This window comes from Micropterus salmoides, unplaced genomic scaffold, assembly GCF_014851395.1.
Source record: "Micropterus salmoides isolate LMB-PRFRI ecotype aquatic unplaced genomic scaffold, ASM1485139v1 Ms_hic_scaffold_21, whole genome shotgun sequence".
NCBI classification, from domain to species: domain Eukaryota; kingdom Metazoa; phylum Chordata; class Actinopteri; order Centrarchiformes; family Centrarchidae; genus Micropterus; species Micropterus salmoides.
The window spans coordinates 16,650,849-16,672,228 of NW_024041262.1; the positions used below are offsets into that span (position 1 = coordinate 16,650,849).

Genomic DNA, 21,380 nt, shown 5'->3' on the forward strand with positions numbered 1-21,380 from the left:
GATCCAAGCATTTGCGTTTAAGGACTGTATATCAACCCTCTGTAGACTACAACACAAAGTTAGAACACGTAGAAGAATCCACTTAAGGCTGTGAACTTAAAAAAAGACACATTAAATCATTCTTTACCATTTAGCAGCAGCCTCCAAGGTTTTGATTAGAGTATTCATTGAACCCTGCACTTTAACACTCCAAATCAATTAGATGAACCAGCGTGCGCATGCACAAAAACACACACACACACACACACACACACACACACACACACACAGACACTTCAACTGGTTAAATCGAATAATGATTTAATGCACGGCCATCCACTGGTAAAGTCCAGTGCAATATTCATACTCACACACAAACAACATCCATTAATGGCTTTAGTGATGGTGGTGTAATTGCTAAAAATATGCTTTATAGTGAGCTAAATGCATAAGAAGCGGATTAAACTGCATTCTGTGGTTGTAGTTGAAGCTTTCTCTGCTGGGTGTACAGTTTAGAGCTTTAATCCGCCTTTAGTTTATTTATTGTAAATATATTTCTTGACGAGTATGAGGCGGGAGAAAGGAGAAGTGCAAAATAAACTCACACTTCCTTTCCTTTTTTTTTTTTCTATTTGAAAGTCGAAAGTAACCACAAGTCGGAAGGTGATTAACACAGTTATTCCACTTACAACAGTGACATATTTAATGCATGATTTAATGAGTCTTATTTTGAAAAAAAAAGGCATATAGGCAAGCTCAAAAATGTAGCTAATCATTTATGAATGTTTGTTTTTTATGACTGCAGGGCATTTCTGACGAGGATCACTGCAGGTTTGATCTTATAAGCTTCAATTTATTACTCCAGACATTACACCTTTACTGTTTTTTTTATATGAAACCCTTAATCAGGAAAGCCTAAATGAGATTAAAACTATCTTTTTCAGGATTCCTGTTACAGAGTAACAGAAGCTGCATTGTCATGTCCTGTTTGTCAACTCATTTTATGTTTCATAGTAACAAGTTTTACTTTGCGTCTGCCCTGTAAAACACTTATATAAATATAATAAAATATATAATAAAAAAAATTAAATATATATATATAATAATATAATATATAATATATATAAATAAAAATGATAATTTTATTAGTGTTATTGACTGTGTAAATATGCATTTGTGTGACAGAGAGAGGGAGATAGCGAGACAGAGAGTGTGTACGTATGTTTACGAAGCCTCAGGAAATACCAGGACAGACACGCTGACTCTCCAGCACTTCAGGCCCATGTGACTGGAAACACACAGGCCAGATTGTTTGCATGTTTGCTTTGAGGGTCGCGATAAGAACATTTGGAGAGAAATATCAAAGCAGAACTCAGGACATCTGAATCTGGCCTGGCGCTGGAGGTGTGGTCCAGTTTGTCCGCTTATCTCCTATTAAACTCTTGTTTTCGAGTGATCAGCCACCCTGCTGATTTGCACGATGACTCTTGCAATTGTGTCCCCGTAGCGATCCAGTGCAACTAGCCTCCATTGACTTCCTGCTCTCATTACATTAGCATAATGCAGATGCAACCAGAGTTAGTAACCCTGCTGTTGCTAAGCACTATTTGCAGCAAATACATACGAAAAGCTGTGGGAGCTGCAGTGCTTGACAGATTTTCTTTACTAACCTACTTTCTTGCTACATGCCTCTTATAGCATTACATCAATGCACCTATTTATATACAGTGAAGCTTGATTTTGATTTACTAGACTAGACTTTGAACTGAAATTGTCTCTGCATATTTGACACCAACTTTTTCTTCTTGAAGTTACACATTTAATAATACACTGTCTAGACCATTAATACTGACTCCAACCTTAACAACAAACTATTTGGCCTTCAATTAATCTTCTCCACTGACTGAAAAGCAGCATTCCTGAATGAGCACTACAACAAGAAGCTCTCTGCTCTTCAATAAGAGTTTGTTTTCTGTATTTGATCAACAGACTAATTTACTTGAACTAATTTAAATTCTAAAACTAAAGCTCAATGGCTATTAAAGTTGTCATCCATGATCAAGAGGACTCTGTGGCTAAAAAAAAATGCACTGTTTCTCCTTTTCCTAACTGACACAAAAACATTTCCAATCCATTGAAGTGCAGTCCTGCCTTGTAAAAGGTCAGCAGAAACCGGACTACTGATCATTATGGAACTCAGCCTTTTGCTCGAGCTGTAGAAGCTAAACAGCGGTGGCGGAGATGTAAATATTTTGAGGAAAGAATTACCTCTTCATTTCCTCGTATAACAAATATTTAAGCAAATCTCATTACCATACGTTCATGCATGTCAGTTTGAAACACAATGTCCCAGATCGCACAGAATGAGAGACATGGTAGGCATAAAGATGTGCAAGATCTTGATGAATTTGGATGCTGCCATAAAAATGCTCTAACCCATCATTCCCTTCGTGGTTGTTTGTGGCACGCAGAGAGCTATCTGGCTGGACTTGCATTTGGATGTGCAATTTCTGCTTTATTAATCACTCACAAAAGATGACATTATAGATGTCATTAAATGTGGTAGTCCAGCATAACGTGCAAGCGGCCAGTCTGAATAATCAGTTCCTCCCGTTTGTGCTTCCAGGACTCTTCTGATCAGAGCTCAACCTGCTCAACCCACTCTGCTGTGATTGGCTAAAGCAAGGTCATTGTCTTAAGAGACCTCTCTCTAATATACAGCAGCAATTAGTGGCTGCTGCGTGGATGTTGCACATGTTATTATGTGATAAGGGAGCGTGAGAGTGACCAGATGTAATGTGGTGTTCCTGAATGCTGCGCCAGGCAAAGCGGTTTATTGAAGAGCACAAAGACACCTGGTTACACAGTGGTGGTCACGTTGCTAAAATGGAAAACATCAGCAGCAGGGAAGCACAAAAAAAACACTGAAAGAGCATACAATCCTATCATTATCCTTATCCAATTATGCAATTTTACATTTTCTCCATCTAAGGCAGGGTTCACATAGATACAGGGTCAAAGAAAAGCCTCCTCTTTCATTTCAATGAGATCACTACAGTGGCACAGACTTCTGCAAAAAAAATAAACAGATGAGAAAATAAAAAAGCAGGGTCTTTTCTGCAATGCGATGTCATCTGGTAACACACTGCAGTGGCCAATCAAATACATGGACTCGCAAATTCCTGGTAGATTACACTGTGACATGAACAGCTAAATTCTACAGTTTACTGTGCAATCGTCAAGACCGAGGAGAAAAGGATGGCTGGTGTGGGCTTTAAAATCCTGCCTCAAAGTACTATACACTATTAACACAGCAGTCGTTCCCAGTCAGAAAACTCAAGAGCCCAAAAAGCGTGTTGTGTTACTGTGACAACCGGCAATTGCGAGCTGTCATGCCATTAGCTTTGGCATAACTGAAATTTATGTTTTGATGCGCTTGAAAATGTGACTTAAAGTGTAGCCAAGGTAATGTGTACATTTCACACTTCCAGAGAAGCGCCTCCACGTCAGGGGAAAAGATGAAATCCTCCCCAGGAGGACAGTGTGAGTGTTAGCAGCAGCAAGACACACAGTGCAAGGAGGGGAGGGAAAACTGGCCATTCCCATCGGAATGAAGAAAGAACAATGCAAGAAAAATACACAGTCATAAGAAAAGACCACTGTCTCCATCAAAACACAGAGGCAACAAAGGAGTCAAACAGAATGTTCCAGTAAAACGGCAGAGAGATGGACACTGAAGCTCGCTGTCGACTCCCTATGAGTCAGTCCATTGTGAGGCACACAACACACAAGTCGAGCGCCCAGTGAATCAGAGCAGTCAGCTGCCATCCACCACCTCAAGGCACAGGGCCAGTCTAGCACAGGACTGCAGACATGTGACCAGCTGTCTCACACAACCACCGTTACTTTACCGCGTCTCGCCAGTCAGGGCTGAGGACAGAGCCATCGACAGTGAGCTTTCAGATAGCTTTGGATCTGGAACTTTAAAACGTGTTTAAACACGTTAAGTTTACAGAGTTCATACAGAGAATATTCTGCTATGAACAGAGGCAGCAGGTGTTTGTAAATCTATAGATGACTGCTACTTTTAATTTACAGTCTGCTGTCAGGAGGGCGCAGTGACATCAATACTGCAGCGGGAGTTTGTCTGAGGCCTATCTGAGGACACCAAAATATCCATCTACTTTAACCCCCCCCACACACACACACACTAACAGCGATACACTACACGTGCAGCTGTCTAAATATTACTTCTCCGGTCTTCTGCTCTTCATCTCGCCATTCCTCTGCTCCTCTCTCGCCTTTTCTGTCCCTCCGCGACTTTAGGAGGGACAACTGTTCCACCGGCACAACTGGGGATGTACACATTTGGTGTGCTGTTGTCATGTCAACAGTCCGAGGCAGAGGGCTGGGAATAACTCACCTCCTGCTGTCCAGCTTTGCGCTATAACCAGACGCACACCTGTGGTACCAATTATCTTGTGGCTAAAAAAAAATTTGATTATTCCAAATGTAAATTATATTCTCTACAAGGCACTGCAGCAGGCAGTACCTTTTTTTGCGAGTACAAGTCATCACTAAATCACTGTACGCAATTAGGCTTTTAATGCAATTCATATAAGAAGCCAGACTAAGGCTAATCTCATAAAAGGACAAACAGAGCCATTAAAAGTCCTTGGCTCTTTACTTCATTACTGGCTCAGCTTGTTCTCCTTATGCAAAGAGTCCCCAGGTGCATGAATGTTTCATGGCCACCCTGCTGCCTGCTTCCCTCTGCTCAGATTCAGCCTTTCTCCCTCCTCCCAGAGGAAGCTCAAACTCCACTGTCAATTGCACTCACTTACACTCTACTACCGTCATCATCAGCCATTAGTGGGGGGGGGGGGGCACATAAGACAGCTGTTTTGCCTTGATGACTCTATCATCCCCTTCAGCGGGATTAGCATCAGTATCATCATCCTGATCATCGCCTTTGATCTCGAAAATTACCAAACAACTCTGATATGTACGACTATCAGCCTGTCAGCCACGAATTCCTGAGCTTTCAAAATCTGACTTCATTGTATAACACTCAATCATGCCACAGAGCATGAAGAGATAAATTGGTAATATCTAACGTATTTTATGTCAAAGCCTTTGAAAGAACCAAAGAAACAAATTCTTAATTTCACAGCTTTAAAGGTGACAAAGTGCTGTAAACCAAAAATCAGTTTTTCTTGATTCTGCATGGCTAAATATGTGTTGATCAGTTTCAGATATTTTTACTAAGTAAAAGTCATCAATTATAAGTAAATGTTTGACATGCAAATCTGTCTAGCTCTGTAAAGCCAAGGGGCGCTGCAGATTCAGGAGATTATTCTTTGTAGCTTCATCACTACAAGCGCCCCCTTTTCATATTGTTATTTAATACATTGTTATTGTAAAAATATTGAATTTAGCCACTGTAACTACTTTATATACTGCTGCATAGTTATGTATAAATGCTGAAATCTGAAAACTAACAAGCAACTATACCTGTCAGATAAATGTAGTGAAGATCTCCCTCTGAAATGTTGTGGAGAAGAAGTATAAAGTAACATAAAATAGTAGTACAAAAACCTTGATCTTGAACTTCAACTACAGCAACTAGGATATGGGCTTATATTTGTCCTCCTGCTGTAAATACATCTTCAAACTGGGCCACTTGTATGGCAGTCAGATCAGCTGATGGGCTAATTCAAGGCCCTGCAGCGCTGCCACTATCATCATTTCATTAGCTCTAAACAGACATATTACAAATAGAACACTGAGCCCAAGCTGTGTGGAGGCAAGTCAAGCTTGTTGGGTTATATTCTACAACAAGAATGTACCAGCCTAATGAGACCACAGTAACTGCTCCCACTGACAAAAGAGAAATGGAATAATATGGCGGCATTAGGCAGAAGAAAGGCTCGTTAATGCGTATATTTCAAGAAGCAGCATTGAGGAAGACCATTCACAAGCCAACAGCATCTCAATGCCAAGTGTTCTTAAAACATATTACGCTATGCCATTAATTAATTTGTTGGCTTGAGAAGCATAGCTTATCCAGGCTATTCATCATGAGCAGGAAATTGACAAGTTATCCGTGGAAGGCATGTCAAAGGGATATCAGGTTTAATTTTGCATCACAGAAAGCAAACGACACTCCATTTGTTCAATAATCTTTGTTTTCCTTTGCAGTGTCTTTGTTTGAGTAGAGCCAGACAGGTAGCTTATACAAAGACACATGAGATGTAAAGTAGGCTTGGGGATTCAACAGGGTCACAGAGGAGTGGGGAAGTTCATCTCGGAGCCAAGTGTTGCTTAATGGCTTCCTCCTGCTCCTCAACTCAGACCATCAGAGCAAGCTGAGGAGAACATCTGTCCCGAATACACAGGCGCTTTGTACCGCCACAGTCACCCTGTCAATCAAACATGTTTTGGCATGTCACTGACTATCACCAGTGGTTGCGATTGCCTTTGAAGACATGCGGCCACACTGGTTTGGGGTGCACGTACAAGCATGAACGCATGCGTCAATGTTTGTATGTGTCTATGGGAAAGTGGGGTTGACGCCGCGTCTATTTTTAGTCAAGTACACTGAGTTCTGCTTCTGTGTTATGCTGCTCTGTTCCTAGGGCAGGCAGCCGGGCCATCAGTGGCAGCAGAGCACCAGGATAGCTCCAGCTCTACTCCGTGACCCCCGGCCCTCCAGCTCCTACATCAGTGGGAGAGACTTACAAGATTCCTGGTTAGCAGTTAGGTGAGGCTATCTGCGGGAAATAAAGGGGGCTTTCTTGACGGATGCCATGTACATCCACCTCTTTCTCTTTCCGTTGACTAATGGGCAATTAATTCAGCTGTCACCGTGGAACGTTATCTGGCACTTTTCCATGGGAGGGATACCACCACGGAACATCTCCGCCACAGGCTCAGCCCTGGAAAAGATATGCTCTCCCAAAAGTTGCTATTCAACTAAAGGTACTATGAAGAAAACGTGGGTCTGATCAGATGGAAATTCCACGTATGTTAAATACAGAAGAATAAGATATCAGATGCATCTCAAAGACGTTGTGAGAAGGCAAACTGGCTTGAGTGCTATTTTGTCACGCCTGTTTTGTTACTCACCCAGTAGTGTACAACAAAATCATCTTTCCACTCATCAGATACACGTCAATGCTGAACCTTTGAGTTAATAGTCTGCACCATCTCTTTCATGGTGACACAAAAGCTTCAAGGCAAGACGCCATCAATATAAGTTGTTCATTTCATTCAACAGGGTTTTTAGTGTGATGAAGTGCTTCATATTTACTTTTTGTAGCAGCCACTTATACACAACTTGTGTGATTATTATCAATTTAAGTCAGTTTGTGCATTTCACAGAATGAGAATATTTGAAGAACCCACACTGAAACCGCTACGTGTCTTGTGGCTGTGCTGCAGTTTAATTAATGAAACTACTGTTTGTGTATGAAAAGAATATTGACGCTAGTAAGATGACCTGTCATAGATTCTAGGAGTTGAGTAAAATAGTTTGTATAATACTGTTGGAAGTGATGGGTTAGGTAACAACAACAACATCACTCTCCATGGTAGCTGCACGGGAAATATCCTGATATTGTGTCAACAAGTATGATTGTTCTGTTATCTACAGGAATAAAATGGCCCGGAAATACAAAGTAACCGCAAGTGCCTTCCCAGTGGTTGATTTTCTAGTTTCAGATTTATTAAGACAAGACCATGTTAATAAATGGAGTACAAACAACTACATCATCTGACAAAAAATGTTCTTCTTTTTAATCATAATGCAATTTTTAGATTTGGAAATATTTTGAACATCGTGATAGTCTTGCACGGGACAATTATTATTACAAAGATCAAGATTCCACAAACTTTGGGGAATATGTTATTTATAACCCTGAAGTTACAGGGTACCTTGTCTGTAATTTTGGTTTTCGTGCAGTAAATACAAAAGCTGTAGTTCCTAATAACTTGGACAGTGTATACAGTGTAATGGGTATAGTGTACTCAGTGCTCTCACATACATTGGAGCTCACCCAAGTGATCTTTCAACCTCTGTTTTTTCCATTATCAAGCTTATTCCGACCAATGTCACATTTTGAGTGCTGCATTCTGTTTGTGGTTTCTTTCTTCTCAAAGCACCTGCTTCAAGAAACATCTATTTACAGACATTACTACAGCCCCATCATGGTTATCAGTTTAACAGCTTGTCATTCAGACATGTGGGTGTTCGGGTTGAATATTAAACTCTCACTGCTTTGCTGTGTGCTTGTTTAATAAAGTACTTCCACTTGACTCAACACTGGTCAGTGGAACAAGGGAGCTGTGACTGTGCCTGGGTGTGATGCTGCTGCAAAGCATTCATTTGGCCGAGGTCTATTTCATCGAAAGTACAAAAGTTCACTCCAACAAGTGATAATAATCCTTCCAATAGGCTTTAATCTTTTTTAACTTGAAGTTAAGTGGTCGTCTCTGTTCTCTTTGTTTGCCCGTGCAGGGGAGGTGGACATGTGTGCAGAGGCAAGGGGGGCTCCAGAGGCCAGGCCCTCTATCCTTCCTGTTCAGTTACCAGAGGCCTCAAACTTATCAGTTCCAGATCTCACAAGAACAGAGAGAAAGAGAGACCACTGACAGGAAGGGGATTTTTTTCCTCCCCTTTTTTCCTTTAGCGAGGTTAACAGAATGTCTGCACCCCTCACATTTCACAGAGGAAAGCAATTATTCATTAGGGCTTACACTAGCGCAACAGAGACCAACCTGGCAACCTTCAGACATTAACAGACTGAAATGAAACTGGTTGCCAAAATTGCTCAGTGAGAAAGAACTAGTTAATCAATCAATTAATTAGTTAATTCAGAGAAAATGCCTCACCAACAATTTTTATAAAGGTGTAAGTTATTTATCTAACAAAATTTACCAGGCTTTCATTGGTTCCAGCTTCTCGGATGTGAACATTTGCTTTTTCTTTGTATATAATTATAAACTGAATATGTTTGGTTTTAAAATGTTGGTCCGCAACTTGAAGATGTCACCTTCTTTTCTGACATTTTTAGACTAAATAAATAGTCAAATAAATATACTAAGCCATTAATGAAGAAAGAAAAACAATCATTAGTTGCAACCCTACACACTTTTTATTTCTCAACATCAGATTACACTTAAGACTGTTACTATTTCTTTCAACAGCAGCCTTTCCATCAAACCCAGCTAGATTTTCCCTTCACAAAGGCAACCTTGCATCGGCAGTAAGAGGGAAAAATCTGCCAATGAGAGTGAGACAGAGTGAGCTGACAGTGTAGCACTCATGTCATGCCCTTGTTCATGTCATATTCTACCTCGTTTCACTTGCTCTCACTGTCTACCTCGCCTGACATTTCGACAAAAATCACTTTGGTTTATCCCACTCAGCTGTGTGGCGGGCAGATGTTTGTCATGGCACTGTATTTCTCAGCATTCACACTGCTCTAATCAAGATTAACCACTCTTATCTATTCAGTGTGCGTGTATGTGTGTGCTGGATGTCCCAATTCCTAATCCATAAAGCCATGGCTGCATTGTATAATACAGTGGACTAACTAATTACATTCCCTTTCCACGACATAATTCTCCCTTTTAGTGGGATGTACACTGAGCGACATATTGCATAAGGATGAACTAGAGAAGAGGATAAACAGGACCATGTGAGTTTGTGAATGTGAGAGATGGACAGACCCAACATCTAAGCACTTTGTTACTTTGTAGTTACTTGGTTTCTGAGCCCCCCCCCCACGAGCTACTAATGAAATCAACATGCTCTGTGAGGTGAGCCGATGCTGGCCACACACAAATTGCAGCCATTAAATGTTTACCAAAGGCACTCGAGCACAGTGGAGGACAGAACATGTCCAAGCAAACAAGGTTGTAGTTTTTAAATCACTGTAGTGACAGGGGAGTCAGATGTGTGTTTCCAGTAACATGCTTTGTTTAATTCCAGCTGTGACACAACATCTTTTCCAGAAATATTTCAGGCAAAGCAACATCTTAAGTAATTGAGACGATCCTTACAGAGTCTGGTAAGTCTAAGGGATTCAGGAAAAAATTTATTTCTAATCTCAAATTAAATTGCTCTAAACTGCTCTAAAATTTACAGAAGAAAGAGTTTAAAACAAAACTGTTGTCATCCACACTTTTTCATGAAACAGGCTGTGCCAGAGGTGATTATTTGGTGATCTACTGTAGCTGGCAAGCTCTGGCTAATGCGTTAGCAAGCTGGGAACATGACAGCACCAGTCACCCACAATAGTTCTCCAAGTTTCTTTTTATTTTCTCACCACTGCACCACGTACTCCCCCAGAGCATTTTATTCTACATCAAGAAAGAGTTAACTGTTGATGCTCTCTGGGGCTAGCTAGCTTGCTAACGATCAGCAAGCAAGCTCATTCACAACCCACTTTTTAAAATGATGGGTTTGTGCCATTGCCTCCTCTCTTATAACTGTTTGCAAACATTATTCTTTTGTGGCGCAGTTTTGTATGCCGACAGCTAATAATTTACTATGGCATCCTCTGCTATTGGTCAACATGTCAAGGTTCACCAAAGTTGAACCTGATGGGAAAGATTTGCCCCTGGGACTCAATCAACTTTGAAATGCTGTAGCATGCCAAGGACACATAGTGGTAAGCTATCCGCAAACAAGTGACAGTAGCCAAATGTAGCACCACAACTGTATTAAGTGTAGAGGATAAATTAAATGAATGCAACTACCTAATGACATTAGCATAAATTAGAAATGAATTCACTGTAGGTTCCTCAGTTACTGAGTAGTCACAACAACCTCTACCTTCAGTTTTTATTGCTACAGTAACAGTAATTTGAGCACATTTATATTTGTGCACACGACTTAAAACACAATTTAACCTGCTGGGCTGTGTAGGTACCACCCTATACGTATAAAACAAAAAATGACTCACCAGTGTTGACTTCAATCCTTGATTCTTCACCACGAAGGGCCCCCCCACCCATTCACACACCAGGAGGAGAAACACTTCAGCGCCTCACGTTTTCAGCCCCTGAGAGAAATCAGAGGAGAAAAGGAAAATACATCAATCACCGCTGCATTATCCACCAATCTCCAAACACTGAATTATTACATTTGCATTTTTCTTTTTTCCTAAAGCCCACTCAATGATTTTGCTTCTCACAGATTCCTTTGGGCTCTGAGTGGCTTCCATCTGCGCCTTGCTTAACGTGATACACTTCTTCCCTGTGTGGATAAGCTCCTTCACGCTCCTGTGCCCATGAAGGACGAATCAAAAGAGCAACTGATATACTTTGCATGATCAGTATGGTATCATAAACATCCACCACACAGTAGGTTCACTGCCATGGCACATTCACAATTCACTCCCGATTGACAGAAAAGCCTATTAAAAGAGGCCTTCACTACAGCTTTGCACTTAGACTGGGCTGGCAGGGCTTGTGTGTATGCACATTGACATTCACATCCTTGAAAACAACATTAGTTATCGGTGAAATTCAAAAGGTGATAGCCGATGTGTGAGAAACCATTGCAAGCCAGTTTAAGACTTAATACAATAACCCAGAATATAAAAGAGCACTAGAATGTAACCAAATTTTAAATCAAGATTTAAAATAAAGAGAAACGTTGAATTATCTCACACAGTTAATAATCGTGTCTTATCTATGTTTGTCCAAGCAAGTAAGTACAGACTTAATTTTCTTTAGTGAATTAATCATTGTGAGGTGTAGTTGTGAAGTTGTAATTACTAGCATAATAAGCACAGGCTGGATTGAGCATGTGTTATCTATCCGTAAACGATGTGTGCCTTTGCTGGCATCTGAGAGAAAAAAAACCATTTTGATTATTTACATTTGCAATAATTTCAATACTTAAATGAGTGGCTATGAATGTGTGGAAACTGAGAACATCTGAGTGTATCTTTATTTTGTAGTTTTCAAGACCTTAAATGTAAAGGGAAAAAGAAAGTCAAATTTGGAAGTTGAATTATATATTATTCAGGTTTTCATGAGAGGGCGAGTCCAACGTTAGATCAGGTACCAGACCCTTCTTTGAATGAAAGGTCTAGGTTAAGGTGGGACTATCTGAAAGATAGTCAGATTTTGAGGTGGCAGGGCTGTTAGGAGGTGAAAGAGTATACACAAACTACTGGCCTTTTTCTTTGTTCCTGGCCAGCACTCAATTTTTTCCTTAAACTCTCTCCTTGCATGACACAAATTTTCATGGAGTCAAAGACAAAGTTGAGCTGACTGGGATGGTAGATGAAAAGAAAGGATAGAAATGTCTTGTATGTATGTCTTGTAAACTGTGTATGTGACAATTTTTTTCCCCCACCCCACCTCCTCCCTACAGTCTACAGCTGTATCCGGTTCATGTATCATTTTCATCTGTCACCTGCTTAGTGACACACAGCGTGATAGCCATTTCTATCCCCAACCAGAACTCCACATTCTTTCCCTGAGCTCATGCTTTGGTTGACAGGGCAAGGCTAATGCTCCAAATATAAAAAACTGTCTAACCACAAGGTGTATTTTCACATTCAGCAGGAGAAGGTGGGTCCCTTGTGCCTTGCACTTTTTTTAATCCTCTTTTTTTAATCATTGGAAGATTTTTCAGGCAGCATTTCTCCCCTGTTGGAAGTGCCGCTCTCTGAAAAGAGAAAGTGGAGGAGTGCTGGGGGCTCAATGGGTCGGGAGAGAGGAGGGAGAGGAGGGGTTGATGCTGGGTGCCTCCTTTTTAAAGCCAGATTCTCCCCAGATACCTCTGTGCTATTCATCAACAGCTTTTCCAGGGCTGTGAAAAATCAATGTGCTCTGCACTGCAAACAGTTCATAATGACGGGGGATGGAGGAAAAAAAGCTCAACTGCAACAGAATTGATTTGTTTAAGTACAATAACACGGCTCTGCAGCGCAATGAGGAGGAGGCTCGAGCGCCCAGACACAGACTGACTGGCAGTATGAAACCACAAGCAGTAATTGACAAACTGCTGGCAAAGTGCAAATCTGAAATACAGAAGCCTGTTATCTAATTAAAGAAGATTTTTTCTCTGAATTACCACCTGAATATACACTTTGAGTAGTGACTGTATATCTTCTCCAAGGCAAAGCAAACCACATATAAAGAGTTTAAAAACCATAAAACAAGATATTTTCCCATCTTATTAAATTTCTAAATAAACAAATGTAAAAATATCTAAAATAGAATCTACAGTGGGTTTTTTTTCCAAGTGTACTTAACATCTTCAAAGTGCTTTTTTTGTCTAACCAACACCCCGAACTGTTTAAATATCTGATTTACAAAGATATGAAATAAAAAAGCAAGAAATTTTAACATGTGAGAAGCTGGAACCAACAAATATTTGGCGATTTTGCTTGATAAATCACTTAAATGATTGATTATTGACCACAATTGTTACAACACACACACACACACACACACACACACACACACACACACACACAGAGAAAGTACATTTCTGAGTGCATGCATGCAACTAGCACATAAACAGACAAACACACATTATTCGTACTTTTGGCAGGGAGTCACCCCTAGCCAATTCAAAGCACATGCAGAGAGGGTTTGATGTTGCATAAAGCAAAGTCATCAGAATGTTTAAAAGATGACACCAGGCTTCTCCCACAAGAAGAAAAAAGCTTTCACAAGGTGAGATTTTAAACCTCCTGATACGGCAAAAAATAGAAGCTGGAAGTAAATTGTGTCAAGACAGGCCAGCACAATAAAACATTTCTCCCTGCCTCTTTTAAGCCGGCCACAGAGGTACATTTATCATTGTTATTATTCCTCCAGAGAAGCCCTCCCAGGTTTAATTGGGTCCTCATGGAGTCAAAATCTCTGTTGTCCCTGCAGGCACCAGAGCTGGACAGACTCATCCCCCCCCCAGCAGTCAGCACTGGGTTTTACTGCTGCATGAAGAGCAGTCAATCTGTGCGAAGTGGCCATGACACCCGCTGGTGAGTCAGACGGGTGGTTGGAGCTGGACGGCACCCGCTAAGCCTGGACAATGCCAGGAGAGGGAAACTCACCTGGCTCTGCTCTCAACACTGTGGGAAAAGCTCTTGAGAGCCATAGGCTTTCTGTCCACCCAGCCAGCCCTTTGGGGCTATTATACCCAGTGGGCCACATTTGCATTTTAACTAGTAAATACAGTAGGTTCTGAATGGGCATGGACATGACGCATGTGAACAAATGGAATAGGAAAGGATTAAAGAGGTTTTTCTGGCCTCAATGAAAAAAGGGACACATTGAGCTAAGGTGATAAAATAGCTCAGAAACATAAACAGCATATTCAACACAACTAATGCAGAGAGAAATTAATAATGGCAGGGTGATACTTCCTGAAAAAATTCAAGTGACCTCCAACAAGTGTAGCAACATTTCCCTTTTTTTTAAACACACATCTTTTAACAGCTATGTAGCAATGATTCAAAGTTTTAAAAAAAGCAGACAAAAACAGAGAAATGTGTGAAAGCGAAGGGTTTTAATCACACCAATGTGTTCTCAGCAAATACCAGCTCTGAAACTTTTGACCTCCCATTCACCTCTCTCAACAGCGCTCCACTTCCACTTTCTGTTACCTTGCCACAGAAATCCCGAGCCTCCTTTAGGGTGCTTCCTGTTGTTGATGTGCTCAAGACATGGAAGATCAACCAAGATACGCATCTCTGCTCACTTGGAGTCAAAAGGAAGGAACGCTGGAACAGCGTATGCCGGAATGACAATCCAGTTGTTTGTAATGATTTTCAGCAGAGGCAGGCTTTCATTTTCAGAAGACAAACAGGATTGTGTGGAAACACGCTGGTAATCATCTCGCCTCGCAGTCTGTGTGTTTACATATACGCTAATGAAGTGATTATAGACAAATTAATTAAGGGGACACTCTTACTTTTACGACTGTCATGTAACACTTCATTTGTGTTATTGTACAGTAATTAAGGTTAAAGGTTGACAAATCATCAATCTTTTAAATTACATGTTTTGTATAGACCTTATGGCTGCAACTAATGATTCATTTCACTATACATGAATCTGTTACTATTTCTGTAAAATAGTTTTACTGTAAATTTCAATGTAAAGCAGTCCATAACCACTCATGTTAATATTGTTATTGCAATACTGTTGAAATAGCAGTTAAATGTAACCTAAAAGTCTAGATGTCTTTCAACCTCAAAATTAGCAGTAGTGGTGGAAGAAAAATGTATTTTTTGGGGCAACAGCAAATTTACTTTCATGTGACTAATAATTGAACAGATGAATTAATGTATTTTGTGGGACTACTAATACAACATTTCCCATTTAACATTAGTAACCCAGTTATTAAACAAACCATGTAAACTTGGGTTAGTGGGGACATCGGGTTATTGAACACAAAACATAAAGCCTTTTATCAAGTATTATCCTAAGCTTGTGATTTACAGTAGTACGGTTATAATGCCTGTATATACTGTATACTGTACTGATTGACACCCAAATCCAGGTTAACAGATGAGGGACTGAACATTTTCCCAACACATGCTGCTGGTCTCTGAGTACATCCATATGGAATTATTACATTAGACCCAGTCACATGTTGTGGGACAAAGGCATCAACATCATGCGTATCACTGTACTGAATGAGTGCTGCAGTGATGATTACAGGTTTAGAGATAATGGTTTTTAGCGTGATACATTTAGAGCGGCATGAGACACCAGCTCAGTTAGCTCCCCAGTCTTCACTCTCTACTGATTAACACAAATGCCGGCGCCTAGTTAACCACCGCTGCTGTAATTATGTGGAGCCACACACACACACACACACACACACACACACACACACACACACACACATAACCTACACAACAAACAGCGGCAAACCCACACACACACACACACACTTAAAAACAGTGCTGTTGTATACATGGAGTGTGCTAGAAGATCAACATAACATCAACTGCCTATTGTGTGTCTTATCCATGCAAATGCAGGTAATTTACTTCCTGCTGTGCACAACTTCCCAATGTGTTTGCCCTCTAGCATCAATCGTTTGTGCATCGCCTGAACAGGTTGAACAATTGAATGAAGTGATCCCAAAAAGGCTCCTCTTTCAATTGAGGATCATTTTGTGCCGTGAGCACACAACTACAGTAGGTATGGGTAGGTCAAAGTGAAACCAGGAAGTCAGTCTGTAAACTGTGATGGATGTTTACAACAGACAGTTCAGGTAATAATGTTCTGTTAAGAGCCTGGTCACACCAGAAAGAGGCACACTGAAGTTTACTGGCACATCCTAGCGTAACAGGCATTGAGTCTAACATGCTAGCCAGTCAGGGGCAGACTCATGCAATTAAGTTAAAAAGGGCTTGTCATTGCATTAAGGTGACCAGATTTCTGAAATGATCAACCAGGGACATTTTTGGTTTGGTGGTTAGTATGTCATTAAAAAATATATTATGTATTATATATGAAATTAAAAAGGGGGGAATATTTCAGTTTTATGATCTGTCAAATGTAACTCTTCTGAATGAAATGAAGTCATTTTGAGGCAGAAACTACCTTTCAGTCAATAAGTAGAGGCTGTAATCACTTTCTGGCAAGTAGAATACTGTGCTTTTTGTGTTGTTTTGGCAATTTAAAGGTATTTTAAGAGGTAAAAAGTACTAGTTATAATATGTCAAATATAACCCTCATGAATGTAACCAAGTAATTTCAGGGCAGAAATAACCTTTCAGTCAATATGTAGAGGCTGCAATCACTTTCTGGCAAGTAGAATACTGCATTTTTTGTGTTGTTTTGGCCATTTAAAGGTATTTCAACAGGTAAAAATAGACTGGATTTGTTGGTACACAGCAAGTTAAATAATGTAGAGTCATAAGGATAATTGCAAAAGAGATCATGTTTATTTTATATATAACTCAGCAGCAAGTCATGCTGATTATAGGCTACATTACGTTTTCCAAATATAAACAAGGATATTAGACATAGGCCTACCAAACACATATTCCATCGGCAACAACAGGCTTTTATTATTGCCTATAATCACGTAAATGTCATGCCTGATTATGCAATAAACTGCAAACACTTATTTGGCCACAATTGTGATTATTCCGTTAAAAGAAACCTTAAAGTATCACAATACCACAGACATAAAGTGATGTTTATTTGCACGTTATGTCAGTTTGATCCAGATGAAGGCAGCTGTAGTCGTAAAGAGACTGGGCAATACAGCTTTAACTGCATTTAAATGCTGTGTGCGTTCCTGCAGACGGCAATCGCTTTTCGGCGGACGATCAGTTTTTGGCACGACACCTGTATGCTCTGCTGTCCAGTCTTTCTGGCCACATAAAATCTGATTTCAGGTCTGTTAACACCTTATACAGTCTATGTAGTATGATTAACACACAGTTAAAAATGGGCTTTCTTCTCCAGACGGGGACAGGCCACCAAAACCGGGGATAAGTATAATAAGTATAATGTATGGAACCAGAATTTCACTTTAAAAACACCTATTTTATTATTTCAAAAGAGTGAGCAGATGCTTATGTGAGTCTTACATGAATTGATGGCTTCAATATTATATCTCCTCTTCCAACTCCTCTCTCTACAGCATATCTTGTTCCAAAAGCGAGAGCAGCCCAAGAGGGCGCCTGTATATTTCTTTCTTTGTTTCCAGTCTTTCCCTATCAGAGTGAGAAGGTGGTAGCAACTCCCACGAGGGAGACAAATAGAGGTGTAGGCTGCTGGCAGAGCGCTAAAGCAAAGAAATGCTATACCGTCTGACCACAGACATAAAACTGATGCCCCCTACCTCCCCTACTCTGTCCTGCATCATCTGCAAAGGAAATCTTGTGCCCTGCGGCCATAGATTCCTCTTTGGTCACCTGGCTGTTCTCACCATTTCACCGGCCCGCGAGCAGAGGAGGGGTTCCTTGAGGCGAAAAACTTCATAATGTAATGGAGACAAGCGAGACAGAGAAATAGAGGGTCCTGAGCCAATTGCAAAGGAGAGGTGGGTGTAATGAGGCCTGATCTGTCACAAGAACGAACCACGGACCTGTATTTGCATTTTCAGCCCCTTTCTTCATCTCCCTCCCTTATCTTTTCCCTTCCTTCTCATAATAAGGAAAAAGAAAAAGCAATGAGAGGGAAGAAAGGTGGGGAGAGGACATATACACAGAGGAATCCAGGGAGGGGAAGGAGTACACATTGCTATTGGGAGGGAAAAAATTATTAAAGGTTGAGATGAACACAATCTGCTGGTTCTAAAGGAAAGAGGGAGGAATTTGCAGAGCCAATAATCAAAGCATCACAGGGAGACCTGCCTCTCCCTGCTATTCAACCATGACCGTGCCTATGGCCCATGTGTTTCATGCACATACCGTCATTAGTGGGTCCAGGATATTGATTTTTAAAACATTGCTACCTCCTAATTATAGGAAAAGCTACAGATTTTACACGTGGGATTCCTCAGAATTGTCATTGTTGCAGATAACAAGGTAAAACAGTGTTACGATGACTCAGTGCAGAGGACTCTCAAGGCAAAAGGGAGAAGAGAAAGAGAAAGAAAAACAGCAACATCAATAATGAAGTGAAGGAGACGGGGGGAAGAAAACAAAGCCTTTCATAACAAATGAGAAACAGGCAGAGCGTCTCATTGCGAGAGCACTAACGACAATCAATTAGCAATTGCTCATGATCTTGGGTGCGTCGGAGTATAAGGTGTCTTAATGAGTCCCATTTCCATTAGCTGCTCGACTCGAGAGGCATAAGAAGGAGGCTTCTCCCACCGGCTCCTCCATCTCAATGCCTAATGACTGCAAGAGTGGATTACTCCATCAATTCCTCGCTTCTCTTTGTTTATCCCCTGCGTAAATAATGGTCAACCATTACAATGCATTAAGCGAGCCACTCTATGCAGAGCAAATGAGAGGGAGAAAGAGGAGCACAAGTGCTCCAACAGCATTCTCCAGTGATCTCTAGGAAATCGCCTAATACCGGCCATGTGGTGGCAGGGAGGGGAGACAAGAGGTATGGCTGGAGAGTAAATGTGTGAGGAGAAGAAAGGGTAAAGGAGTGCCTTATGTTATCAACACCTCATAGTCAATCATGTTGACTCAAAGGTCCAGTTCACTCAATTACCAAAAAACACCTCACAGGTACCTTAATAGGAACCCAGGAACCTTTTGCCAATGACAGAAAGAAGCAAAACAGCTTGATTAGCTAAATATTTCAAGACGTCCCAAACACAGACTGTCTATATAAGATGTACGACGCATTTCCACGTCCACACAACAATGAAGCCAACTATCCCAGACACAAGTGTTGCCATCTTGCGCTGATGACGTCATTTTGAGCCAGAGTCTGCACAGAAATGGTCGGGGCCGGAGCTGTGGTATTGAGGTCCCACCCATGCACACGGCCAACTCAATTACGAGCAGGGCTCAGCTGTCAATCATGATGTGAAACACCTTTTTACAGCATCAAATAACAAATTGAACTTATCAGAAAAACAAACACTTGAACATACCTCTCCGTAGGGCTGGACAAAAATATTATCACAATTAAAAAAATCTTTTATTTGTTATGATAAACGTCAAATCATTATTTCTTTCAAGTCTAAAGGCAGAATTTTGCTCCTGAGTGAAAGTTGAAGAAACCAGATGGTTAATTGTGGTTTTAAACTATTCTTAATGGTCGGAACATGACAAACACCATGACACTTACGAAACAGTGGCTAACTTAACAAATCTGCGGTACAACATTCAAAACTTTTTTCAATCCCTTTTCCTCAACAAAATGAACATCTTAAAATTAAAGGCATCTTAAATTATCTTAAATTAAAATTAAGTGATAATTCGTTCATGATTCAAATGAATTAAATCAAACATTTATTGAACATTTATTATATTGTTATTGAGAAAAATGATACTGCGATAATTATTGTTATATTGCCCAGCCCTTCCTCAGCGTGATAAGAACTAACTTAAATCACAAAAACCATCTTTGGGAAAAATGTATTTGTACTTTGTCTCCCCACTGCTACAAGTCTCCTTAACAACATCTGTTCAAACATTACAGTTGTGCATTGCTATTTTCATGTCATGTGTGAAAATGCCTTCATCATCTTCATAGTTCTGGAGATGCTAACTGGAATGCACAAAAGGGTTTAGGGTTTGGTTAAAAAGAGCAGATAGTGACTACTTCCTCAATAGTTCTAGTGAAAACTCTTCACAGCAAGGTGTGTGAATAATAGGGGTGTGCATCTCCACTGATCTCACGATTCGATTACGATTATCAGGTCAACCATTCGATTCGATTCGATTCCTCGATGTATCACGATGCATCACTTCAAGGGTGGGAATTTCTAGGTACCACATTACAATTATGAGGCTACGATGCGATTGTAAAACGAATAGGATACAGATTCACACTGTTTGACTATTTGTTACTTATAAAGCAAAGTATTTGTAACAATCCAAAGTAGTAGGTATTAATGAAATGCAGCTATTTAATGTTACTTCGTATAAATGTAGCTAACATTGCATAGCATTATTACAGCATTATTACTGACCTCTGCTACTGGTTTTTATTTCTGAGGCTGCTGTTATTAGTATAGAGTCAGATCCACCTTAATATATCTGTTCCTTTTTTTGTCGCGTATAGTGTAGTAATATGTTTGTGTCTTGTCTTGTAAGTAGATTGTTGTATCTTGTATTGAGCACCATGGGCCTTGAGAAACAGCATTTCGTTCATTTGTGTACTTGATATGTGGGTGAATGACAACAAACCAACTTTACAGCAGCCAAATAACATCCTGCTTAGCTTCCAGACCGCAGTCTGAAGAGGAGATGTTTGCTAGTGCTAACTACCTTTCTAGTAGTTGGAAAACAACAGACAGACTTTAATAAACAGACACGCTGTGACCTACACTGTACATTTGCAGAAAATCATTAACGTGAGTTACGCATTGACTTTATTGATCATGTGAAATTTTAGTAGCAGCAGTCACTCTCTCAATTGCTGCCTGTCTGTGCTAAACAGGGAGAACCACACGTCTCCGTTGTGTGCACTGCACAGACGGTCCGGAGCTGCACTTCGGCATTTCCGAGTTCCACCTTTTTCGTTCCGTCAACATTACATTAACAATTAACCTCTAGATAATCGATTATTGACATTTGTTAATCGATTCATAATCGTCCAAGTCCGCATCGCGATGCATATAAAAATCAATTATTTTCCACACCCCTAGTGAATAGTAACCAGGACATTGTTCATTGATAGACGCATTGCTTTTGAATATTTGAATTGTCCAATCATTTGAGCATCACAAATGTAATTTAATTCACCTCAATTAGGAGTAGCGGCAG

The 21,380-nt window shown here is 40.4% G+C and overlaps 1 protein-coding gene across 3 annotated transcripts in view; it reads right to left on the bottom strand.

The window, feature by feature from the left end:
* The window catches only part of LOC119915600 (zinc finger MIZ domain-containing protein 1-like), a 113,364-nt gene that overhangs the window by 70,248 nt on the left and 21,736 nt on the right, over window positions 1-21,380 (bottom strand). For all 3 annotated transcript variants that reach the window (XM_038735202.1, XM_038735203.1, XM_038735204.1), the window contains exon 2: window positions 10,950-11,048. The gene's annotated coding sequence lies outside the window, so the exon portion shown is untranslated. The remainder of the gene's footprint in view (window positions 1-10,949; window positions 11,049-21,380) is intronic.